Here is a 27,763-nt window from a genome sequence, read left to right as displayed (position 1 = left end):
TTGGAGTTGGAACAACAGTAAAATTAAGTTTTGAGAAGGGAACCATAATGTAATTTCACAGGTTGTGAATATTATATAAGAATTCCAGCTCTTAATATAAAAGCCAAAGGCAGGTATTTATAGCAAGTGGAGGTACACAGCTTCTCTAGGTTACTGTCACTGCATATGCTTCAAAAGAGGCTTGCAGTAATGTATCATCAACAGCGCACCAGTCACCAGCATCTTGGACAGGTGTGGCAATCCAACTGGTGAGCCCGAACCCATACTGGAGCAAAACACTGGTAATTTCACGATCTTTTCATTTCTTTTCCTTGTCTCGTCAAACCTTCAGTTTGTAAAAGTTTCAAATAAATTTATTAAAAAAACACCATTCCAATACTTTACAGTGTCCATGACTAAGTTGAAAAGGAAAGAAGATAGTGCTATCTTTGCTGTACACCTACTGTCACAGGAAAGCTCTCTTGATAATCTCGCTGAACATCGTACTTGACCGCTCGTGTTGCGGCTATCATAATGAGACTCATAACATGTAATAAAACTCAGTTTCCAGAAATTAGTAGACGATACGTCTACATCATTTACTTGGAGTATTTCACAATTGAAAAAAGGATAAAGAGCTTGAATACTTGCATACTATTCACAATCAGTGAAATTAAATTATGGTTCCCTCCTGGGAAAATTTTTAAATATATAAAAGCCAAGGTCAGGCATTGATAATAAGTGCACTCTCACTGAATGTGCTTCAAAGGAGCCTTACAATGCAATATCAATGGAGCACTAGCTGCCAGTCTTTTGGAGAGGTATGGGAATTCCACGATTCAAAAAGCCTAAAGAGTTGAATAGAAATTGTGATGTTTTACTTGTTCACTTGCATGAGGTAAAGAATAGAAACCATTAGTACTGATCAAATCTTCTTCCTGCATTCTACACTTCCTAGATTGCCTGTAAATGGTTCTCTTGGTTGAGTACCAAAATACAAATAGTTATCAAAATAATGAAAATAGAGTATCTGAATGAACATGATTAATATGCCATTCGACCTCTTTTAACCTTTCTCGAATAAAATTACTGTGTCCACCTATTTAATACAATTATATTTTGTAGCGATTAAACTCTACATGAAATATAAACACTAGTTAGGGACATGTTTCGCCCTAGTTTTGGGCATCTTCAGCCTAATACTAATCTTAAGGTCAAGTCTTAAATCTATTAACATTGGAACTTAATACTAAACTTAAATTAATATCAAATACTAAATACAATGGTCTTATGCTTATTACAAAGTTGTGTTGTAGGTGATATTTACATAGTTTACAATATGTACATTAACTAAATGCCAGAATTTGTGAACAAGGAAGCAATAAAATATTTTATTTTACAATGACTAGAAAACGTCTGAACGAAAGTTTATGCAAATGTGTACGTATTGGCTAGAGATTGATCACAGCATGAACTGGAGTTTCTCCAACTGTTTGACTAGAGATTGATCACAGCGTGAACTGGGGCTCTCCAACTTTATGGATGAACATTAGGTTGAAGGCTTTACAGCTGGTTCATTCAAAGGTGGTTACGGTCATTATCATAAGTATATTGTTGCAAAACTGGAACCGTGGTTAAATGGAAAATTCTAAATTCCCATGGAGGGAATTAAAGTCGATCGTGCTGGATTTGAATATTCCTTTAGAAAGAAGCATGGTTGGATGGTAATGTTTAATAGGTTAAAGCATGTATGTTGGAAACATATTGTTGGTATTGATCATTGGTGCTTATCTGATAAAACTTTTTGAATATTGTGCCATTCATGTCGATTAACGTTCCCATTGGTGCACTGTTCAACCTTGGGAAGAATTATGAGATGACTAACTGAATAAGAGAAAAAAGGAATTTAGAATTAGAATTTAGAATTAGGAATTTAGACATTACTGTCCAACCATGCTTCTTTTCTACAGGAATATTCAAATCCAGCACGATCGACTTTAACCACGGTTCCGGTTTTGCAACAATATACACTGACTGACAGAATGCAACACCAAGAAGGAGTGGTCAGAACTTTATGCCAATTGCAGGGTAGACTGACGTCACTGAGGTATGCTCATGATGTGAAATGCGCCGCTGTGCTGCGCACGTAGCGAACGATAAATGGGACACGGCGTTGGCGAATGGCCCACTTCGTACCGTGATTTCTCAGCCGACAGTCATTGTAGAACGTGTTGTCGTGTGCCACAGGACACGTGTATAGCTAAGAATGCCAGGCCGCCGTCAACGGAGGCATTTCCAGCAGACAGACGACTTTACGAGGGGTATGGTGATCGGGCTGAGAAGGGCAGGTTGGTCGCTTCGTCAAATCGCAGCCGATACCCATAGGGATGTGTCCACGGTGCAGCGCCTGTGGCGAAGATGGTTGGCGCAGGGACATATGGCACGTGCGAGGGGTCCAGGCAGAGCCCGAGTGACGTCAGCACGCGAGGATCGGCGCATCCGCCGCCAAGCGGTGGCAGCCCCGCACGCCACGTCAACCGCCATTCTTCAGCATGTGCAAGACACCCTGGCTGTTCCAATATCGACCAGAACAATTTCCCGTCGATTGGTTGAAGGAGGCCTGCACTCCCGGCGTCCGCTCAGAAGACTACCATTGACTCCACAGCATAGACGTGCACGCCTGGCATGGTGCCGGGCTAGAGCGACTTCGATGAGGGAATGGCGGAACGTCGTGTTCTCCGATGAGCCACGCTTCTGTTCTGTCAGTGATAGTCACCGCAGACGAGTGTGGCGTCGGCGTGGAGAAAGGTCAAATCCGGCAGTAACTGTGGAGCGCCCTACCGCTAGACAACGCGGCATCATGGTTTGGGGCGCTATTGCGTATGATTTCACGTCACCTCTAGTGCGTATTCAAGGCACGTTAAATGCCCACCGCTACGTGCAGCATGTGCTGCGGCCGGTGGCACTCCCGTACCTTCAGGGGCTGCCCAATGCTCTGTTTCAGCAGGATAATGCCCGCCCACACACTGCTCGCATCTCCCAACAGGCTCTACGAGGTGTACAGATGCTTCCGTGGCCAGCGTACTCTCCGGATCTATCACCAATCGAACACGTGTGGGATCTCATTGGACGCCGTTTGCAAACTCTGCCTCAGCCTCGTACGGACGACCAACTGTGGCAAATGGTTGAAAGAATGGAGAACCATCCCTCAGGACACCATCCGCACTCTTATTGACTCTGTACCTCGACGTGTTTCTGCGTGCATCGCCGCTCGCGGTGGTCCTACATCCTACTGAGTCGATGCCGTGCGCATTGTGTAACCTGCATATCGGTTTGAAATAAACATCAATTATTCGTCGGTGCCGTCTCTGTATTTTCCCCAACTTTCATCCCTTTCGAACCACTCCTTCTTGGTGTTGCATTTGCTCTGTCAGTCAGTGCACTTATGATAATGACCATAATAACCACCTTTGAACGAACCAGCTGTAAAACCTTCAAAATAATGTTCATCCATAAAGTTGGAGAAGCCCCAATTCACGCTGTGATCAATCTCTAGTCGAACAGTTGGAGAAACTCCAATTCATGCTGTGATCAATCTCTAGCCAATACGTACACATTTGCATAAACTTTCATCCAGATGTTTCAGACGTTTTCTAGTCACTGTAAAATATTTTATTTTTTCCTTGTTCACAAATTCTGGCATTTAGTTAATGTACATATTGTAAACTCTGTAAATATCACCTAAAACACAACTTTGTAATAAGCATAAGACCATTGTATTTAGTATTTGATATTAATTTAAGTTTAGTATTAAGTTCCAATGTTAACAGATTTAAGACTTGACCTTAAAATTAGTATTAGGCTGAAGATGCCCAAAACTAGGGCGAAACATGTCCCTAACTAGTGTTTATATTTCATGTAGAATTTAATCACTACAAAATATAATTGTATTGAATAGGTGGACACAGTAATTTTATTCAAGAAAGAATTTTACGTTTTGTATCTTCAGTACGGAACAAAATGAGATTAGTTACTTTTAACCTGTCGTACACCTGAGATTCATAACAGAACAGAGGCACACAACTTGTGGATTGTTTCCCCGAGGACTTTTGTACAATTCATCATGCAGTGCAGAACTCTGTTCTATTAGTGATGACAGGGGAGGAAATCTACACCAAATTCTCTATTCCAAAACAGACCAGATGTACGAGGGCAGATCAGAAAATAAATTGCACTTCCCAGTTATGGCCATTTATTACACCACCTATACAACAGCAACACAACTATAACGACATACACTGTAACGTCACTTTCCACATAGTTTCTAAGAGACTCCAAACATTTCTGCGAACACACAACCAACTTGTCGATGCTGGATACATAGAAATTTCCTCCAGTGTTCTGCACCCACTCGGAGACAGCGGCCTTCGCCCCCTCATCGGTCTGGAAACGCCGACCACCGAGCTCCGTTTTGAGCTACCGAACAGATGAAAGTCACATGGCGCTAGGTCGGGACTGTAGGGTGGATGTTGCCAGACCTCCCACTTGAAACGCTGCAGCAGTTCTCTCGTTTGGCGGGCCTTGTGAGGTGTTGTGTTATCGTGTAACAAAATCACACCAACGCTCAATTTCCCCCAGCGCTTCTCTTTAATCGCTTTATGCAATCGGTGCAACGTTTGACAATACGACGACGCGTTGATCGTCGTTCCTTTCGGCATGAATTCCACGAAGTAAAACACTTTCAAGATTAAAATTATTGTGTCCACCTTTTCAATACAATATATACTTTTTGTGATTAAAATCTACATAAATTAAAAACACCAGTTAGGGACATGTTTCGCCCTAGTTATGGGCATCTTCAGCCTAATACTAAATCTTAAGGTCAAGAATTAAAGCTATAAACATCGGAACTTAATAGTAAACTTATTACTAAATACAATGGTCTTATGCTTTTTACATAGTTTACAATATGTACAGTATGTACAATATGTACATTCACTTTGCCAGAATTTACGAACAATGAATTAATTTATTTTATAATGACTAGACATCCAAACTGTAGATTGGATTGATCACAGCGTGAATTGGGGTTTCTCAAATTGTATTGACTAGAGATTTATCACAGCGTGAGTTGGGGTTTCTTCAATTGTTATGGTCGCCTGAGTCGTAAGAATTGTTACAAAACCAGAACCTTGGTTAAAATCGTTCATGTTAGGGTATGAATCAGATTGAATATTCCTTTAGAAAGAAGCATAGTTATGTATTAAGGTTGAAGCATGTATGTTGGAAACTATTGTTGATCGGATAAAAATTTTGGAATATTACGTCATTCTTGTTGATTAACTTCCCATTGGTGCATTGTTCAACCTTGGGAGAAATATGAGTTGTCTGTAACTGGATAAGAGAAAAAACGGGGAATTAGAATAATGAATGTGGAACCCAATATGATAATTGCAGAGTGAGTGTTTATCACATGAACTTACTTGTCTTGTCAATGTTGGCTGGGACCAATTGTTCCAGTTGTGTCTGAACGACTAAGCTTGCTACTCCTAGTGTAGTACTGATGTTGTAACGGAGGGGTGGAGCGTGGAGGGGAAGGGAGAGTGAGTTTCAAATCGTACGTCCGTGTTGTTGCTTGAGAGGTGTTACTCTAATTGGATTGGGCGGGCCTGGCATTAGGCGTGGCTATTGGAGCGCATGTGTTCTGTGATTTAAACATACTGGGAACTTTATTCTGATTTATGGCCTGGATGAATTCCACGTGCAGCAAACCCTCCTTGTCAAAGATCACTGTTGCCATAACCTTACCGGCTGAAGGTTGAACCTTGGCCTTCTTCCGTTGTGGTGATGAGGGGTGCACCCAATCCATTGATGTTCGCTTCGTTTCGGGGGTGAAGTGGTGGACCCACGTTTTGTCGCCTGCGACGATTCACCGCAGAAATCCGTTGCCGTCTGTGGCATAGCATTGCAAAAATGCCAGGGAGGATTGGAAACGTCCCTTGTGCTCATCGGTGAGAAGACTTGTATATTTGTATTGAAAAGGTGGACACAATAATTTTAATCTTGAAAGAGTTTACTTATGTTCATCTGCGTCGCTATTTCTCTCAGTTTAATGCGCCGGTTCTGTCTAATGATCGCATTCACACTGTTGACCTTTGCACGGGTCCTGGACATTGCGGGCCTGCCTTCGCGATGGTTGTCCGTGATATCCGTGCATCCGGCTTCGAATTGCTGACACCACTTTACAATACCTTGCGGGGAAATGACCCGCTCCCCATACACAGCACTAATTTCATGATGAATGTCCGTGCAATTCTTCCTTTTGGCCCATAGGCATCGGACTGTCGCACGCACCTCACATTTGGAGTGAACGTACAGTTAACGCGCCATTGCATTTCGCTGCTATTCACACAATACTAGACGAGACACCACAGCGACCTGCCTAACAGACGTGTGGGCAGTGTCTGTCCCTTTCTCCGCTGTGCCCACGTTTGTGACACAGCGTGCTGCTGCGGCGTGTTAGTGCAACTAACCTTTTGATCCACCTACGTATTTACCTCTACCATGAGTGGACTTGAACTGTAAGTATTATATTATTTAGCTTCTACATCATTGAACGTCGTACTTCAAAATTCTGCATACTATAACAAATTTTAAGTACTAAATCTTCAAAGGACCTCGATTTACGGAACAGTTTTCAATGTTCGGCTTCTACTACTGGGTCACGACTCGGGTTGTTGCGCGATTAAATTTCAAAGGGTTACCGCTTTATTACAAACTCCTAATTATATTTCACGTGTCTATATAAGTAAATCTGTCATCCTGAAGTCAAATCATCTGAAGTTAATTATCTAATACAAATTGCAACTTAAAACGATATAAAAAAGTAACTTAGCTAGTAAGTCACTTGTGTTGGGTATCCTGAGTTCATTTTGTGCAGCTTCATTCTCTTATATTAATTATATGTTATTATTCTTTTATAGTTTGGATGTACTGCATTTCTCTTCATTTTATTTTTCTTAGTTCCATTCTCAGTACGTGTTTCACTAATTCTTCTTCTTTAATAACCTTAGCATCTGTTACGTTATTTTCAATTTTGCTTTGCCTTTTGACAGTCGTTCAAAATGCAGGAAGCCTCCATGGCTCAGGCGGCAGCACGCCGGCCTCTCACCGCTGGGTTCCGTGGTTCAAATCCCAGTCACTCCATGTGAGATTTGTGCTGGACAAAGCAGAGGCAGGACAGATTTTTCTCCGGATACTCTGGTTTTCCCCTGTCATCTTCCATTCCAGCAACACTCTCCAATATCATTTCATCTGTCAGTCATTAATCGTTGCCCCAGTGGAGTGCGAAAGGCTTCTGCAGTCAGCACAATTCTTATCCTCGCCGCTATATGGGGGCTTCATTCATTGCATTCCTGACCTGGTCAAATGACTGGAAACAGGCTATGGATTTTCACTTTCATTTTTTTGAAATTCAGCCACTACTGAATCATATCTGTATTTCTTTGGGTTACTACTAGCTGCGTTCAACGGATTGTGGGTCCTTGCTGGTTCATAAAAGTAATTTATCTCTGTTTGGCATTCCTTTTTCCCTTCTTAGGTTGTTGTTCGTTATGGTTGTGATTCTGGTTAGTTTGTGGAGAGGACTTGACTGTACTTTGTGCATAATTAATCTTTGATTAATTTTTTTTTGCGTTCCCCACTTTTCGGCCTGTTTCGTTTCAGTAACTTCATTTTGTTTCCCGGTTGCCCAATATTGCCATCATTCTCATTTCTGCTGCGATTTTATTTTCTTATCTTCATGATCCTTATGGAGGTCACGTCTGAGTAACGCACCCTGATAATCATTTAATCAACTTTAAAACAAATTTTTAAGATTCATTATTTCAATTTTACTCGTCTCTGGTAAAACATTTTTACTGACTACGTATGGAAGGTGCACTTAATTCCTATGGTTTCTCCTTTCATTTTATTATTGGGTTTGTCTTTTGGGCCCCTGTAATTACTTATATTACATTAAATTTTGACCATTTTGGTGGCCCTAGCCATTGTGTATGTGGCTTGACTTCTTTTTGTGAGTGTTGTGATGTATTGAGGCCTGTATGGCAGTGCATCTGGTGCACTAAATTTAAACCTTTTATTTAAGTGGAAATAAGGTTCATTTGTGTATTAAATGAAGTTCAACGGTATCCATATGTTGTGATATTACTTGAAGTGATTGAAAAGTATTTTAATTGAGCAATGGTGTGTCAAATAAGCTAGTTCTCAGCCTACCGATTCTGTGCTCTGACTTTACTGAACTTGTGTGATTTAACTATTCCAAAGTTGGATTTCTTTTTTTAAATCGTTGACTCGTAATGCATTTCATCAAGATACATTTCTCATCCTGACATACTTCCATCTCTACAGTTATTTCGTGTATACTCCTTATACGAAATATGGATTTCTCCCAAACTTTTCATTTCAACCGATATGATTCTTAAGTTATGTAGAATTTGATTGTGGTGAAAACATTATTCTTATTATGAGGCTACGTTTTTACTCAAACGGAGTTTGTAAAGGTGACTGGACATTTTAAGTATATTATTATTATTATTAGTCCAACTGGTGGCCGTGGTCGTTAAGGCGCTGATGTCTGAATGGTCTGACACCGTGGTTAGCCGGTTCGAGTCCCGTTGGTCGAAAAAATGTTCACCATTAGAATGTTGACTGGCAGGGTAGGGGAGGTGGTGGTTTACGACTTCTAATCACTAGATTGCGTGCCAAAAGCCTGGATTAAATTCCAAACCTCTGCGCAGTGATCATATGAAGTGAGGGAAAATGGCGCTGTTGATGGTGATTCATCCATCGGATGGGGACGTTAAGCATTGAGCAGACCCCTTAGCGCTATTCGACAGGAGTAGGCTATGTACCAGCACCGGGTTTCACCCTCTCCCTACTATCATAAATCACGTCATTCATTTCATTTCATTAACTCCTCTGATGAGGCTGACACCCCAAAGGGCATCCAGTCATAAAAACCTGCCACAACAAATTCATATCACCTCATACCCAACCCCATAGAGAAACGGGACAAGGGTTGGACAAACATACATTATTATTATTATTATTATTATTATTATTATTATTATTATTATTATTGTACCGGGAGATACACCTCAACGCCGCGCATTCAAAATTAGCGCCTAAATGAACTCCTCTATTGGTAAAACAGTGAAACTGAAACTACACCAACTTGGAACTTTAATCAAAAGATGTCACCACAAAAATAGAGTAATTTTGTTATTGTGCAGTTTCCTAAACTGAGTGAAGTTCTCCTTTTGTTTGCCATTCATCAAGAAGTTTGGACATTCTCCCATAGATGACACTACCAAAAACTATGGTTACGCACTCTGGTGCGAGGTGTAAGAAGTTATAATTTAAAGAAGTTTTGTATTTTCAGGTTTTTGTAACTCACTGATGTTCATTTATTTTTGGGTTGGTAATATTTCCTTTTCCTTTCTGCCAGTTTTGAATCTGGCCAATGAAAACTTTCTGTAATTAATTTTCAACCTATCACAGGCTTCTTGTTTGATTTTGAGTGTTACTTTTGAGCTAAACCAATAAAATTGAGAGGGTGTGGCTAATTGTCTTGAATGATCTCGAACCTTCCCCGAGGGTTTATAAACTGCAGCTTTCACGTTTCTTGGCCAATTGATCGACGTCTATCTGAGCGTGTGTGTGTGTTAAGCAGGAGGCGGGTGGCCTCTTTCGTCGACAACCAGAACATCTATAAGGTAATGGTCACATAACTTTATTCTTTCTTGCTACCTCGCAGTTTAATCCAAGGGAAAGGTCCGACTCTTTAGTTATGTAAAGAAATTTTTCTAAAATGTAAATCTTCTTTCAGCTAATGTAAAAACTTCGTAAAGTCTTTAAGTGTAAATCGGGGATAGAGAGTGATGTACCCTCTCGAGCTCCCCTTCATCTTGGTTTGAGGTGACTGCGTTTTATAACTTTTTTCATTCTGTACTGTGGTAAAGTAATTTCTATACGAGTCACCTCAGTAGTTTGGGAATAGCCCCTGTTTCATTGCCCTAGAGCCCTGTAGGTTTCTAAGTTTTTATTATCTTGTAGCGCAGTGCATGCCTCCTTTCCTATTGTGTTTGGGCCAGTTATTAAACTGTTCTTTTCCATGAAGGCCCGGTAGGCTGGGTATTAAATACCCCTCTAAAAGTAAGTTCAATTTGTAAATGATGGTTTGAGAGACCAGAGATTGATGTAATGTTGCTTTGAGTAGGCAGTAAGGAACCAAGAGCCTGGTTGCTCTTTTTCAAAGGTTTTGTAAGATTAACGAGTGCCTCTGGAAGGCTAGAATTTGTATTTTGGGAGCGAGAGCTCTTGTGAGTTAGGGGATTTCTGCCCTTAACTAAGTAACACCTCTTCCATCTGTAAAATTGTAAAAATTGGGTCTTAAAAGCCCAAAGTTGTTAATGTTCTGAATCTTGGACTTTTTCCTAATCTGGTTTCAGGATTGGCATTGTTCCTGATATGTTTTTACGTTCACCAAGTGAAAATTGTTAAGTTGTTGTCTTCTGAAAAAATATAACCTTCCGTTCAAGTTTTTAAATTGATTTTGATATTGTAGATAGACCCATTCACCCCGGCACCTTCTTTAACCTCTTCCTGCTCCATGGGTAACCCCGTAACAAGTATTATTATGGCCTGATTGGTTTTGATCAGCAAAGGAAAACGTGGTGATTATAGACCTTTATGTATGCTGGACACAGCTAGAAAAGGCCTGGAGAAACTTCTACTACCCAGAATTCTCTAAGCAGTTCAGCTAACAGGGGATTTATCTGTTCCCCAGCATGGATTTCGGAGAGGGCACTTGACTGATGCAGTGTGGTAGGTGGTGAATACAGCAGAAAGAACACAAACTGGCAATCATCATTCCTGTAAATTGACACTTCTTGTGACCATGGATGTGAAGAATGCTTTCAATTCAGCAAGGTGGAGCAACATGCTGGAAGATCTTAAAGAAACTTCCAAGCTACCACAGTATCCTATGCGCATAATGAGAGACTACTTAAAGGATCGCACTCTGCTGTATGATATGGAAGAGGGACAAAGGACAAAACAACTGACGACTGGTGCAGCGCAGGGATCGATCCTTAGCCCAGATCTTTGGAGCATCATATACGATGGCTTGTTACAATCGGAGATGCCAGAGGATACAAAGCTTGTGGGCTATGCTGATGATGTGGCCGCCTTGATAATGGCTGGCAATGTTGAGATGGCTTAAATCAAACTGATATGGCGATATGGCGCATAAGAGAATGGATGATGAGTCACAGGCTAACACTAGCAGAAGAGATACTTCTTCTTACGAGGAAAAGGATTGAGATTCTTGTGTCAATGACTGTTGGAAAGTTACTGATTGAAACATCTACAAGCACAAAATATCTAGGAGTGACACCTGACTCCAAGCTTACATTCTGGAATCATATTCAGAGAGCAATAGATAAGGCAGTAAAATACATGACTGAACTTAGTGCACTGATGAGAAATATTAAATGTTAGAATCCAGTGAACAACGCCTTCTCATGTCGACGGTTTAGTCAGCGCTCCTGTATGGCTCTGAAATCTGGGCTGAATCCTTGAGATTTGCTTGGTATCGGAGAAGGATAGCTGCCGTACAACGAGGGCAGCTTTACGTATTGCATGTGCATACCACATGGTTTCTGAACCTGCAATCCTCACGGAAGCAGCAATAGCCCCAATAGATTTACTTGCATTGAAGCAACAAGAAATGTGGCGTACCCAAGGAGAGCTGGGAAAGAAATATGCAAGGAAGCGTGTCTTCAGTCAACGGATGAGGCGATGGCAACTCAGATGGGAAAGTGACCCTCGGGGTAAATGGACCAAGCGACTGATACCACGCTTGGATATCTGGGTTGAAAGGGGTTCATGGAAGTCGACTATTTCCTCACACAGCTTCTAACAGGACATGGATATTTTCAGAAATTCCTGAACAATGGGCGGAGCGAGCGGTGCAGCATGCATATAATGTGACAAAATCGATGATGTACTTCACGCCTTCTTTGTGTGCGGCCATTGGATGATAAAGAGAAGATATGTGGAAACTTAACTGGGAGAACTGACGCCAGATAATATTTCTGTGATGCTACGAAACCAGGAATCCTGGGATCGAGTGGCAGTGTATGTGGAGGATGTCCTTCGTCAGAAGAACAGGGATTTGGAAGCGTACGAGCGCCTGTAAAGGAGAAATGAAGAAAGAAGTCTGAAAGACTAAGTAAGCACGACAACCTCCTGAAGTAATGCGAGAGCGGTTCCGGGGTGATGCTTCACATCGTTGGAAAAGGGTGTGTGGTTTTTAGTGCGTAAGAATCCCACACACTTGTGGAGTGCGGACCCTTCACAAGTGTCTTTTGAAGATTTTCCACAGTCCCTCGTAATAATAATAATAATAATAATAATAATAATAATAATTTTGTGTAAGTGGCTGCTGTTAAGTCAGTTTTTATTTGCAATATTGTTCTTAATTTCAATTCAAGTTTAATTTTCCTTCCAAAGTTTGTCTGCAACAACTGCTTCTCAATTACAAATTTTGGGCATAAGCATAGATATTACATCCCTTCCTTTCTTTCTGGGTTGAGTTCACAGCTTTCAGTTTATGTTTTGATGGAACTCGAGGTAAGTGCTATGTGATGCTGGTGTTTATTTCTTTAGCTGGTCAATTTTTTTTAATTTTTAGGTTCTACCCTTTGTTTATATGTTCCTTGTCTTGGCCTTTTTTTTTGGTACCATATCAACCTACTGTATCATGACAATTCTACGGTTGATCACGGGTATTTACATATCCTCCATGTTGCTTCTCATTGAATTATTATTATTATTATTGACAAGGTCTTGAGAAATAGTTGCAACAGAAACAAACATTATGTCATTACAAATGAAGAAAGGAGCAGATTTGTGTATGATATAAAAGGAATACCGAACGAGAGCTTCCACTCTCACCGCTGACCACCAGTTCTTTTAGCAGACTACAAAAATCAAGGATACCAACCAGCAAGATAATGAAGATCGAGGAGGAGGAGGAGGAGGAGGAGGCGGAGGAGGAGGAGGAGGAGGAGGAGGAGGAGGAGGAGTTCCAGAAAACAGACAAAAGAGCTATCAGAACTGGGTAAGAATTTAGTTGTCAGAAGCTGGGTGGTGCTTTTCTTTAAGTGCTTTTCGTCGCACCGGCATAGACAGGTCTCAGAGAGTTACAATAATTGAAAATCTTCCACCTTTTTGATACTTTTCATTTGCTTTTAGCAAATTATTATTTGTAAACAGTACATGTTTCGTTTTCACTTGGGAACATCTTCAGCTGTTGTTAAGCTTAGGTGAATCGCTAAGTTTCTGAACACGTTATTTGCAAGTACATCGATCCTCTTAAAGACTAAGCAGGTGGAAGATTTTCAATTATTGTAACTCTCTGTGATTAGAATTTGATACAGAAAATGAAGCTGATTACTTGCAATAGACAGGTCTTACAGTGACTATGGGATAGGAAAGGGCTAGCAGTGGGAAGAAATCAGCCGTGGCCTTAATTAACGTACAGTCCCAGCATTTGCCTAGTGTGCAAATGGGAAACTACTGAAAACCATCTACAGGGCTGCGAAAATGGGGTTCGAACCTACTATCTCCCGAATGCAAACAAAGATGAAATAAAAAGCCAGAGACAAAGAATGGATCAGCCTGAGAAAAATCTTGATAAGGCAAGAATTGGAGCATTTATCTCTCTCGAGTTGTCTATACACATTGAGAAGTATTGCAGTAATTTCAATACAACTTGAAGTTTTATGTGTGTAAATATATAAAACTGCATTTTGAAGTTAGTGTAAAAACGGCAAGTTCACCAAGATAACTGTGTGTTAACCACCCAATGTTTTGTTACATCTGTAAATCACTCATTCTGAAAAGAAAAGAGAATATGACCTCATTTCTAAAAAAAAAAAAAAAAAAAAAAAAAAAAAAAAAATCCTCATTGTAGGCATTCCACTTGCTGGCAGGCATAATTGTTTCTTCTGTGTGTCTCAAGGCTGCTGATTAAGGGATAAAAAATGGCTGAAGGGTCCAATTCTGGAACAAGCTTTGCCAATTGTTACACACCAAATGTGTGCCTCCGTAGCGTAACAGTGTTATTAGCTACCGTCCTTGGGGGCCCGGGTTCAATTCTCGGTATTGCCAGAAATTTAAGAATGGCAGGAGGGCTGGTATGTGGTTGAAATGGTACAAGCAGCTCACCTCCTTTGGGGGTGTGCCTGTAAAGAGCTGCATCACCTCAGGATGAGGACACAAATTTACTTTTACACATCAAATCTGTCAAAGCTCCTTGTTGTTATAGAATCTAGTGGTCATTCCTTCCAATGTTCTCATTCATTTCTATGATCTCTTCTACTGTTGTTCAAAATGTTGTGGGGCCATCATGGACCAATTAGATGCTACATTTTACCAAATTGTCAATGTCTGTCACCAACTTCTTCATATTAGATTTTAGAGCTGAGAAGACATGACTTCCTTTAGAAGGCAGTTGCTCGAAGAAAAAAAAAAAAAAAAAAAAAGTAACAAGACCATTCTGTTACCGCTCTATATTAAACTAGGGTTAGTGTGTGCAGGGGGACAGGATACACCTGGATTCCAAGTACTTTGTAAAAACTATGAACAATGAAACTATGAAACACCGAAATCGTAATATGAGAATTAAACTATTTTCTTAGCAGTCATCTTCACTTCCTCCCTCAAATTTTAGGAGATTTCGGTGAGAACATGGAGAGAGATTATCAGGCCATGAAAGTAAAGCATTATTATGGCATGTGAGATGCAGTGATGAAGGCCGACTATTGCTGCTCTCTGAAGGAGGACACTGGAGTCCCAATAAACATTCACAAAGGTCACATCTCCCAAACAGGAGAAAGAAACTTTGGAAGGATGAAATGTGTACGCTGAGCTTACGAGCCAAAATGAACCAAATACAAGGTGCATTTAAGTTTTATGATCTACCAAAAAAGCATTTGCACCAAATCACGAAACTTCTGTCATTTCTTCAAATTTTATTGTATTACTTTACATTTTCTGCAACGATGACACCGTGACTATATGACTGTTGCTAAGGTTTCTAAAGGAGTCTCTCCTGTACACAGGAAAATTACTGGTGGACGAGTAGCACCACTGGAAAACATGTCCTTTGGCGTTCGGAAGAGCCAAAAACTGCTGGGCACAAAGATGGGTGAGTTAGGAGTAAGAGGAGTCCCTTTGAAGTAGATGTCATGAAGGAATTTCTGTTTTTGTTGCCCTCTTTGTGGGCCTGCTACATCCCAAATGTGTGAGGATCACACCTTTGCTAACCAAAAACGTGGCCACCATACTTTTCTCAACAATGACAGTAAACCAAAATGTCTTCAGTGACAGTGAGTCAGGGTACATCCATTGCTCTGACTGCCGTTTGGTTTCAGTACTGGGAAGAAAAAAAAAAAAACACTGCTTTCATTCGTGACAATCTGTGGAAAGAAAGCACCATCCAAGCAGTCATTATTGTCAAGATTACAGACACACTGCCATCTGCATGGTACCTATCTCAAGGAAACCTTCCGCACATTCAGATCACCACAAAGGATGGTGTGCACTGATCCATGGAAATGCTGACTTTGCAGGTAATCCCCTCCACAGTTGTGCAGCGGTCCCCCATAATCAGTCTCTCCACTTATGCAATCCTGTTCTCAGATCAGCTACTGCATGCCCGAGACTGCTTCGGTTCGTTCGCATATGACGTTCTGTCTCTTGAATTTTTGCACCCATGAATGCACATTTTTCATTTTCACATCCATGTCTGCATGTCTCGCTCAACTGCCGAAAAATGTTAAATGTTGCAACATTATGCAAGTGGAGAAAGTGGAACATGAAAGTTGGCACCTTCAGCATCTGAAACAACTCCAGCTGCTGCCACACAGACTTTATGAGCTTGATAATAATGATAATGTCACTTATTCACAATGTCTGCGTGTTTAAAAATGTGTCCATGTTTTTGTCTCCTACAATTCTGAAGAAGAAATTGAGAAAAATTACAGCTTGAATGCATTTTGTATGTTGATAAACAAACCAACCTGTTTGTTGGATTGATTTCCCTTCATTTCCTAAATATAAATGAAAACATAGCTGTCCAGATGTCATAAATATTTTACATAATATGTAAAATCTTACTACTAGAGATTTGTATGCAAGAATCACTCATGATAACCACGGTACAAAAGTATTTTACCTTTCCAAATCATAGTTTCACAAAGTAAAATTGAAAAATAATGATGATGATGATGCTTGTTGTTTAAAGGGGCCTAACATCGAGGTCATCGGCCCCTAATGGTACGAAATGAAATAACAAAAGAAATCAAATTCATCCACTGACCAAAATAAAATAAAAATGTCGTGAAGAAAGAATGGATGGACATGAACCAAAAAAACGAGCAAACAAAAAAACAGTGGATCCAATTCAAAAAAGATCATAATTAATGTATGACTGACCAAGGGACCACTCATAAAGCACAATCCTGAATCGAGAATGCTTGATAGGGGTCCAAATCCAGATCTAAGGCCCCTCAGAATGGTACATGTCGCGAGTAAAGTAGAACCATGGTATTTGTCATGTCGGGGTACTAATCAAAAGTAGCGAAGACTAACGGTGTTCCACATAAGAAGGTACTACTCACAAGTTTTGCACTTCGTACAGGGAACGCAGACCTATGGTGTCTCGCACACAATGGCGCCACTCATAGCCAACGCAAACCGATAAGGTTCCTCACCTAGGTGTACTAACCACACATCCCGTGGTGTTCCTCACAGAGTGGGTACCAATCACAGCCAACGCAGACCCACGGTGTCGCTCATATAGTGGTACAACTCACAGGCAACGCCCAGACCCGCGGTGTTGCTCACATGGGTACGACGCACGGGTACTGGAAACCCACAGGAGAACCCCCTCCAGCTGCTACTAATCACAAACTTATTTCATACCTAATATAGTGGTACTACTCGCAAGTACAGGCAACCCATGGTGTTCCCCACGTGTTGGTACGAATCAAAAGTAGTTTCATGGTTCTAATTCCGTCATCCCTTGGTCGCCCCTTGTAGTCGCCTCTCACGACAGGCAGGGGATACCGCGGGTGTATTCTACATGTGCGTCCCCCACCCGCAGGGGGTAGTGTGTTTGGTCCGCGAGAGGTATTTTATTTCCCTCAAGTCCGCCGGCAAGCCGGTTAGGACCCCCCTATCCGCCACCTGGGACGCGCCACGTGGGAGTATCACCTCTCCCCCTGCTACGCCAGCGTAGCAGGTTCGTGGAAATTGAAAAATAAAGCAAATTAGTAAAACAGTCTTATATTTGGCAGTTTAAAATATCACAGAAATTTATCACAGAACCTTGTGCTTAAGACAAACTTTTTTATATCACAAAAACTTGTATTTAAGTCTACTGTTATTTTCTCAATGAGAAACCATGTACATTATAAATATGATGCTTATCACAGCCTTTAAAGAAGTAATGCATACTGCTTCCCTTGACCAATAAAGTAGAAAAAGTGGTCTACGATGGCATGGTGGTGTAATGAGTCAGTGTAATAGCTAAAGACCTCAAGATCAAGAAAGAACAGAACTGTCAACAGGAAGAGAGGTACTTGATATTCTATAGAATACAGCCTTCTCTGTTCTTTGAAGTTTGAAGATAAATCAAAATTGCCTTCATAGAACAACTGCACGTCTTCCCATTAGTAAGGGACTTGAGCAGGAAACGCAGCGACCTGTCTGGCATACGACAATATAAAATAGAAAATTCCTGGCTCTCGTTTAATGGAATAAATTTAACACAGAAATTATTATTTCTAACACTTGTCATGTCAACAATTTACATCTAGGCATACACAAATGCAGACTGATTATCCCATAATCTTGTCCAATGGATATGAGCATATAATTAGATGTGTTGTCATATATAATTCTATGGTTTGTTATGCATTTGTTATTCTAAGTTTCAACATCAATGCCACAGTATACTCCTTTTTCTACCTCACTAGTCAGATCAAAATTTTGCACAACAGAATGCAAGAGATTTATAAACTATAAGGAATTGCTTCCTTTTATTTTTTTAAAAAAAAGGTATTACCATATTGGCCTGAATAAAAGCCTAAGTTCTTTCCATTAAAATGTAGTCATAAAAACTGGAGTCTTATACGCACAGCCTAACATTTAAGAACTCTTTTTTGTGAAGGTCTATTTGTAATATTCCCCATTGTACTGGCTTGTGTGGCAGAAATCGCCAAACACAACGCAGCTTAGCTCAAGATCACAAAGAAACCGATATTTCTCTAGCATTGATGGGTTTTCTTCTTCCTTCCCAATTCATGGCTCATGATCTACTGTTGCTAGGGTTGGTGTCAGTGTTTACACACACACATTCAGTTTCTATCGTTATCCAGTCATGGTGGACCATGTACAAAGTCCGACAATATTTTATATTAAAATAAAACTTTTGCTCTCCGATTTACTTTAGGCTAACAAAATTATTTCTAGTTATAACAGAGCTTGAATATGTTATAATTACATATATTTTTTATTCCTGCAAATACCTTCCAAAATTTCAAGGTCACCTTAAATGTGAGGCTGTCATATTTGGGCCAATAAGGTATAATGCTTTTGTTTATTAAAATAACAACATTTACTTCTGATTCCACAAAAGATTAAAACTTTCTTTGAATGAACGAACAGAAAATATGTGCAGTAATATTTTACTTTAAAGCGCCTTTCAATTTATCATCTTCTAATAAACAAGTACTAGTAATCAACAGGCTGATGCCATGTAATTTTACCACTTAAGCAACCTGATACAAGCAGGAAATGGCGAGGAGAAAACTTTGTGCTCACTACAATATCTGAATGACCTAAAGTTGTCGCCAAGTGGCAAAGTTTAACAGGTAATTTTGATGGAACACAGCCTGACATTTCTGAACATTCAGGTGAGAAAGTGAATAATCTGACTCCAGAAATATATGGTGAACAGATCAAACGACCATCAGGAGAAAAACAAAGTTCCTTTATGAAGCCTTTACCTGCATTTGATTCTTTAGCATAATGTGTCAATCTTGGAATGTTTTTATGAATTCTATGATTTTTCAGCAGCCCACAACTTAAACTTGCATTTGACCCCAGTTCCCCACTAGCACCACGGAACGTGCGCAGAGAGTTCTGTGTATACATTATGAACACCCCATGCCCACGCTGGCTCTCTACCATACTTTGAGAGTAAACAAAGTCTTGAATCAACAACATATTTTCTCGAGTTGGAGGTCTTCTTGAAGGATAGTCATAAATAGATTCTCTCTCTTCTTGGCTCTCAACAGGCCTTGTTTCTCTCTCTATACCTGCCAGCAATTCTGGATTAGAATTGTTGACGTGAATATCAGTTTCTGGATTCCTCTGCTGTATGGGTGCTACTCTACGCTGCAAGCCGATCATTCGAAATCTTTCAAGCTGTCGTACTAATCTAGCATACCTGAAATCCACTGTAGCTTCTAGAACATCAGGAGACAAAGCTTGATGATCTATGTGTGATGGAAAAAGAGGTGAACTCCTAAAATTATTCCAAGCTGGGAGCAAATCCATGCTAGCAGGAGGAGAATGTTCAGTTGATGCTTCCACCTCAAGCTGTATGAATGGTTGAACATTTCCTGAGCTTTGATCTTGATATTGTTGTCCCATTAGTGAATTTGACCCTGGAGCAGCAGAGGTTGTATTAAATTCTCTATCACTGTTGTTAATTTCCGCAGTCCTATCGTCTTCGACAGCACAGTCTGATTCAGAGACTGAACAATCATGTTCTTGGATGTCATGAACGCATGTCCACTACAACAAAACACAGTATTAAATACTAACTTTCTAGTATTCTCCTTCCTGACTTTTAAAATCACAGAGAGAGTTATATAAGAAAGATACAAGAGCTCTCCTCCTTACTCGATGAAAATTAAATAAAATAAAATAATATCCTAACAAGGAACCTATCTCACTTTGAGGTCAAGAAGGCAAAAAGTTGTCACTGAAAGCACCACACAACATGTAGTTCTCATGTGCTGTATTAGCTGCTGAAGGAACACTAAGGAAAGGACAGGAATACTAGCTCAAGATGATCACCTCTGTATAGGAAAGTAACCAAAAAAAGTTACACAGGTCACAAAATGATCAAAGCCAACTCTTAACTTGCACCTTTGTCATGAATGGTTTTTACCCCACCAAAAGGGTTTGCTTTTGATTTACTTTTGTGATCAGTACAGTGACTCGGACTAATGATGATGATGATCATAATGATAATAACAGTTTTATTTCCCACCAACTAAATTTTTACGGTTTTCGGAGACGCCAAGGTGCCGGAATTTAATCCCGCAGGAGTTCTTTTACGTGCCAGTAAATCTACCGACACGAGGCTGACGTATTTGAGTACCTTCAAATACCACCAGACTGAGCCAAGATCAAACCTGCCAAGTTGGGGTCAGAAGGCCAGTGCCTTAACCGTCTGAGCCACTCAGCCCAGCAAAGGTATACTTTTGATCATCCTCCTGTGAATAAGGTTTTCCATTATCAGCTAATATTGTGCAGGCAAACTAGATGTTGTGTGGCAATTTCAACCATATCATCAACAATGGATTTCTCCAACCTTGAAATAGGATAGGTTTCTCCTAAGACAAACTACAAAAAGAACATCTGAGTGCTTGAATATTTAGCAAAATAATAAAAAAATTAACTACAGGGATGAACTTGAAATGAGGCGATGCACTTACAATCCTAGCACTGGATGTACCCTCAATCTTTTTTAGCTGGTGCAAAGACCATCACACTAAGTTGGTACTTCGAGATCTCCGAAGATTCAACTGTGAATTTCTACTTGGTATTAGTAGTAACCATCTGTCGTACTCGGCTTCAATAGGTCTAACAATTTTTTTTTTTTTCAATTTGCTTTACGTCGCACTGACACAGATAGGTCTTATGGTGACGATGGGATAGGAAAGGCCTAGGAGAGTGAAGGAAGTGGCCGTCGCCTTAAGGTACAGCCCCAACATTTGCCTGGTGTAAAAATGCGAAACCACAGAAAACCATCTTCAGGGCTACCGACAGTGGAGTTCGATCCCACTATCTACCGGATGCAAGCTCACAGCCACGCCCTTAACAGCACGGCCAACTCGCCTGGTGGTCTAACGATTACAAAGGCTCCAAATTTTCTGAAGTCCCTTCCCTTACAGAATAGCATTTTGGTGCTATTCAAATTATATTGTACAGACTTCAAAATGATATGCTACAGGATCATATGGAAATAATTAAAGTAGGAATGATCTAACAGGGACGATGCACCAAAACGGGCTGAAGCAGTGAACTGCGACAATGCAAAATAAAGCTCCTATTCATACATTAATGTGTATGATGAATGAATGTTAGTTAAATTAGCAGTATAAAGCTGTCTGATAGAACACAGAAACGTATCTGACCGGAATGCTGTAAATGAGACAACTGCTTGCTTCTTCTATAAAAGCAATGAACTGTGACAACACACAATGAATCTCCTATATAAACTTTAATAAATATTCCTTGTGCAGAAGGAATTAATTTTACTGAAGTTTGTTTGATTTGATACTGCATGAAGAGCGCCAAGGGCTAGACCAAGACCAGGTTTTGTTGAGAATATTACTTCCGTTTCTCAGCCTTGTAAATATCAAAAGCAACACTTTGGTGCTATTCACGATCATTATGATGAATACAGAAATGTGAATCCAGTAACCATAAGTATCTCGACAGATTAACGCTAGTTAGAAATCGGCCTTGTAAATAGCAAAAGCACTTCGATGTTATTCACAATCATTATGCTGACAAAAGAATGGAAATATGGATCCAGAAAAAAAAAAAAAAGTATCCTGGCACAATAACGCTAGCTATGAATTTAATTTTTTAAACAGTATCTCTTTTTGGCCTTTTGGCCTTCCCTACACTCATGCATGTGCCTACTTCGAACCTCAGGCCAGTATTCCAGAATCCTTCTTCATCCAATTCCTACAGTGGAGGTACTCATCATCATCATCGTACAGTTACAGTTTCCCGAGTATGTTAATGAGCCTGTTCCACTTCTTCCTGTCCATATCAACCTTGATCATGTCCATCCATCGGGTTTTGGGTCTTCCTGTAGGTCTTTTTCCCTCCACCTGTCTTTCCAAGTTTATTCTGGCTGTTCTTGTAGGCTCCATCATCATATGCCCATACCACTGTAATCTAGATGTGCCAATTCGGTCTAATAGGGATGTCTTTATTCCGGCTTCTTTCCCCATCTCCTCATTTCTTAATTTGTCCATCTTGGTCCTCTGGATGGTGGACCTCTGTTTGTAATTTCCTTTCTGACCAAATTATCACTGGAGATTACACTTACAGGTAAGGAAAACTATCCACACACTCTAGCTGGTGGTCTCCTAGTTTTACACTTGTTGGATGCCCTTCTCTGTTGACTGTCATCACCACTGTCTTGGTCTCACTGATGTTGAGGTTATATTCCTGGAACTGGGATTTCCGTATGTTGAGTCTGGTCTGTACTTCCTCTCCTGTTTCACCCCAAATCATATCATCAGCAAAGAACACTGCATTACGTTCACCTAACTGTATTGAAAAAAGTGAACCATACAACAATTTAATTATTATTGTGATCACAATTCAATACAGATCAAAACCATAAAGGTTATATCCTATGATAACTTTTCCATGATGTTCTTCATTTATATTGTCCATAACAGTGATGAACAGTAGTGGGGACAGTGCACCTCTTGTACAGTGACGCCAATATCTCAAACAAAAAGTGTTTTTCGGAGTCCCATACGGACATGACGTTTAAAATGAGTTTTGTCTCTGTGTCTTGTCTTGTCTCTTGTCTTTGTGTCTTGTCTAATTTTCTTGTAGACAGGGTCCTAAAAGGTAAGTATACAAAATGCTGTTCAGAGTGGTGAAAAGACATAGATTCGTATAAGGAACAGATAGACATTGTTTTATATACACTAGAAGTCCATTATAGCGAGAATTCACAATGGCGAATAATTTACTTGCTATAGCAGATTGTCGTTATACCTGATCTTTAAAAAAAAAAAAAAAAAAAAAAAAAGGCCGGTAGTGGTGAACCCCGCACACATTAAAATCGGTATGAAACGGCAATTAGTTTGTTCAAAACTTGCATTTTCGCAGATTTACATACTACAGCTTATTTGTTAGTTCTTTTTGTAATTCCGAGACAACATGAACGCGTATGTTAAATTTCATTCTGAAAAGTTGGAATAGTATCACTCCAGTGGCTTCTGTGGCAAAAGTTTGTTGTCTTATTCAAACAGCATCATTTAACTTAACCTTTTATTCATCGTAAAAATATATTTTAAGCCCCAGTAGAGTAATAATAACCTTTTTGCTAGAAATTTGCATGGGAAAAGCGTTGAAACCGGTACTTTCATAATAATAATAATAATAATAATAATAATAATAATAATAATAATAATAATAAAAATGTTGTAATATAACTTATGTGCAACAGTTTTGTATGCATTGAAAAGGTGGATTTCCTTGTGTGACTTTCTGAAAAGCAGACTTCCAGAAAGATGAATCGGTCATATCAGGAATGAAGATCACGCCCTCCGTCATGGCCTCCACGCTCTCCTGACATCACCCCTTGCGACTTCTTCATATGGGGTTATGTGAAAGACGCCGTTTTTTACGCCACCATTACCGGCTGATCTAACAGAACTGCGGGCCCGCATCATCAACGCCTTTGGTCAATGAGAGCGACATGCTACATCGGGTGTAGGACGAACTTGACTATAGAGTTGATGTGTGTAGAGTCACTCATGGAGCACATATCGAGCACTTGTAGGCTCATAAAAAAACTTTGTGAGTTTTTCTTCTGTCTATATAATTTTGTAATGTTACAACAAATAATAAACAAACAGGAATTTTTTGAAACCGCTCCAATCATTTGTGCGCACCCTGTATTGTAAACTTTAAATAACTTCTTTTTAAGCCTAGTATACAATTGCACAATATTTCCTTCGTTTCAACCCTTTCAAATTCAAAGTTAAGTTCCAAAGTTCTATTATGCATTTGAAACTACATTAATAAATTCCATTTAAACAGTGAAGGGACACACGATGCATATTATAAATTTACAGTAAGAATGGGCAACTTCCCTCCAAAAAAAAAAAGTTACCTCTCAGATGCAGACGAATTGTTACATCCCATCAATCTTTGTAAAAGAGAAGTTTCACTGTACGTTGGGTGTGGTCCATCATGCCACAGCTGACAACTTGGCATAGCAGTCAAACAACCAAGTGAGAGGCCATGAGGCGGCTACAAGACAGGCAGGGTATAATCTGATGATTTCCGTGTGTAATAGTGTTTATGCCTGCCTAGTAGCAATGATCATTAAGACATCAAGTCCTTTTGGTCTGACAGTGTGGTTAGCCAGTGGAAGTCCCATTGGTGGAAAATAATTTTACTATTCAAATGTTGGCAAGCAGGGTAATCCCAATAAAATGTTTGTAACACTGTGTTAGAGGACATTAGGAGTAGTGAACAAACGCTAGCATGTCACAACTTGCAGCTGCAGTAAATATGACAATGGAATGTCAAATGTGACCCGATTTCCATTTTCAAAATTTAACTATGGCATCTTTATATCCAGTTCCCCCCCCCCCCCGATACATAACTATGTATGTCCGTGATATTCTTAAGAGAACAGACTGTACACAAGGTAGGCTATATTGCTGTATTCGAACTAACCTGGGAAGGGCTTGCGGTACATACAGTACCAGCATGTACTATACTAAAAAAGGGCACCATAATTATGGCAACACTGCAAATCAAATGAAAGACAGACCTTTTAGAATCATTCCACACAGCACGTCCGCGTTGTACACCACGTTTAATATACAGTGCTCGGAATCTGTGTGTTCTTGATATAAATAATAGCAACAATAATTATAATATTGCTCAACAGGTGCTTAAATGTAACATGCAACCGTTGAATAATGCAAGAAATATGCACGTAGTGGCATGCGATAGGACGTGGCTTAACACTTTGGAAGTTATCACGCAATATTAAAGTACAAAGCCGTTCTCAAGGTCAAAATGCACACAGATGGATTGCAGCCCATGATCATCTATTTTTTCAGCATCATTAAAACGACCCTTTTCCCTCGTCCAGCTCCCACCAGATTGGGATGTGTATGACATCTTTCTATCTTCCCCTATCCAACCATCATTACTCCCCTCTTTAACTGTGGTCCAATCCAGATTTCTTCAAATTATACTATTCTTGATCATTTTGTTCCTCTTGCCCGCCCTCCTATCTTGGGTCTCCAAATATCCACTTTGGCATACTTTCATCTCCCATCCTCTTAACATGTACAAACCACCTAAATGTATCCCTCTCCATTCTGTTTTAAAGCTTTTCCATTCCAATAACCTTTCTGATGTCCTCATTTGATAGGAAAGACAATCATACTTCTTAAAAATTTCATTTCACTACCCTGGATTTTATTCTCCTGCCTTTTTGTCAGTGTCCAGGTCTCTGCTGCATTTGTCATTATTGGGTAGTAGTACATCTTACTCACAACTCCTTACACTTCAATGGTACTTCCTCCACACCAGGTTTCTCACACTGTGGTAGAATGCATTTGCCTGTTGAATCGTTTTACTGATCTCCATGACCAGTATCAGTTCACTTCCTAAGTACTTGATGCTCTCCACAATTTCAAGGTTTTGCCCCTTTATTTGTATAATTCTTTTCGCTACCCTTTCTCCTCTGGTCAACAGTATTGTCTTATATTCACAGGCTCTTCACTGCATTTGTGAAAAACCATTTTTGTTGAAATTGCAATGCATTTTGCCAATTTCCCTGAAACATTTAAACACTTCACTTTTTTTTTTTTTTTTTTTTTAACAATTTGCCAACTTGTCCGGTCCTGTATTCTCTTAGCCATATGTAAGTTATTAGGGACGTTCTGCCATCTGTTGAGTATATTGAGAAGATGGGGAAGGTCAGAGAATCAGAGTATCTAGCAGAGAATAGTATTCTTCCATTATGAGAGGAAGTGTACTCTCTGGCTTCACAGGTAGGAATCAAACATCAATGACATTACTAAGGATGAAAATCACATAGAATATTAATGGAAGTGTTAGTCACTTAGCAACCTGGTAAGTGCAAAATGTATTGCGAGTTATGGTAAGCCTTCGCCTGCAATTACTGGAGTGATCATTTAATGATTTTATTTTATGATTACTCAAAGTTGGCTGAACTTAGAGACCTATCAACGTCTCATGATTCACCGGGAGGTAATTCTGGAGAATAAAACAGAAATGAAACAAACTGGTCCAGTAGAATGGACCGACAGACGATTTGTCAAAGTGCTTTTAGTACACTCTTTTAATATATAGATAACTGTAGTAAAGTTCTAGTTTTGTATTTTTATTTAGATTTAAGGTTAAAATTGTATAAATTTTCCTCTCCCATTTTTAAGGTTAATTTTTTTAAAGCAGAAAAACTAACATAAACCCTTTAGTACCAGGAGCCTGTACTGGATGTACCTGACTTGATCTGAACAATTAACCATTTTGTTTATTATATTTTTCTATGCTGCGCTGGGATGCAAAACATTCATTTCTGTGCAAGATTTCTAGAATTCTTCGCCACACCCATTTCCATTTTAGTATGCTATGATTATTACTAACTGCTTTACATCTTCTTGTCTTGTTTTCTACCACCATTTAAGATGCCCTATATCCATACCAGTTGTTAATGGTTTCTTTATTATAACTGAGTAAAAAAACTGGTCGTTTAGAGTTTTCCCTTTCTTCTGTTGATGCCCTCATTCTTCAAAAGAGAGTGACTCTTGCATTTTTTTCTTTCTTTCCTGATTAGCGTTGCCCAGTTGTACTTTCCCTTAAAACAATAATCTCTTGGGTACTTTGTCATCCCATAAAAGCTCTGACTTGATAATAAAATGTTGTACCTTTACTTAGTCTGTTATTAATTTCAGGGATGATTTCATTACTTCCATTAATAATGCTACCCAAATATGTAAACTGTTCTACATTCTCTAACCGTTCTCCGTCTATGTTCACTTGGCTTCTCTTTTTCTCTTTTCCACAGTGCACGACTACAGTTTTCTTTTTACTAATTACCATTCCAAACTCCTTCAGATTTTAATTCCAAATATCCAGTCTCCTTTGTACTTCCTTTTCTCCCTTTCCCCAAATCACCATATCATCTGCAAATACCAAAGCAATGACTGCCCTGCTTATATTAAATCACACCTCAATAGAAACTGATGTCACTTCAGGGTTTATTCCACCACTTAAAGAAATATAGTCTAGCTGCCAGATCATGCTGTCTCATTTTATAGTGATTCACCCCACACAATTTGTAAAAACTCCAGTTTCCTGGGCAACATGTTTAAGATTTGAGAGATGAACACTCAAAGCCAGCGCTAAATTCATCTAACTTTTTCACTGAAAGTACACAGAATTTACTTCCTTTTTTTTCTTCTTCTCAAGACATCTCTATTTCCCTAAACTCAAACTCTCAGGAATTTCCTTTGCACTGATTCAGATTGTATTTTCATAAAATAATAGTACACATAAAAACATAGTTCATAGTAAATCATGTAGATCATAATAACTGCTTACT

The 27,763-nt window shown here is 39.6% G+C and overlaps 1 protein-coding gene across 1 annotated transcript in view; it reads right to left on the bottom strand.

Annotated features, from left to right (window-relative positions):
- LOC136877223 (DDB1- and CUL4-associated factor 10 homolog) overlaps window positions 1–27,763 on the bottom strand; it is a 121,894-nt gene that overhangs the window by 31,702 nt on the left and 62,429 nt on the right. The gene's annotated exons all lie outside the window — the stretch shown is intronic.

Source organism: Anabrus simplex, chromosome 7 (genome assembly GCF_040414725.1).
Source record: "Anabrus simplex isolate iqAnaSimp1 chromosome 7, ASM4041472v1, whole genome shotgun sequence".
Lineage (NCBI taxonomy): Eukaryota > Metazoa > Arthropoda > Insecta > Orthoptera > Tettigoniidae > Anabrus > Anabrus simplex.
The sequence above is the reverse complement of the archived record's forward strand: the minus strand, read 5'-3'. Positions and strand labels throughout refer to the sequence as shown.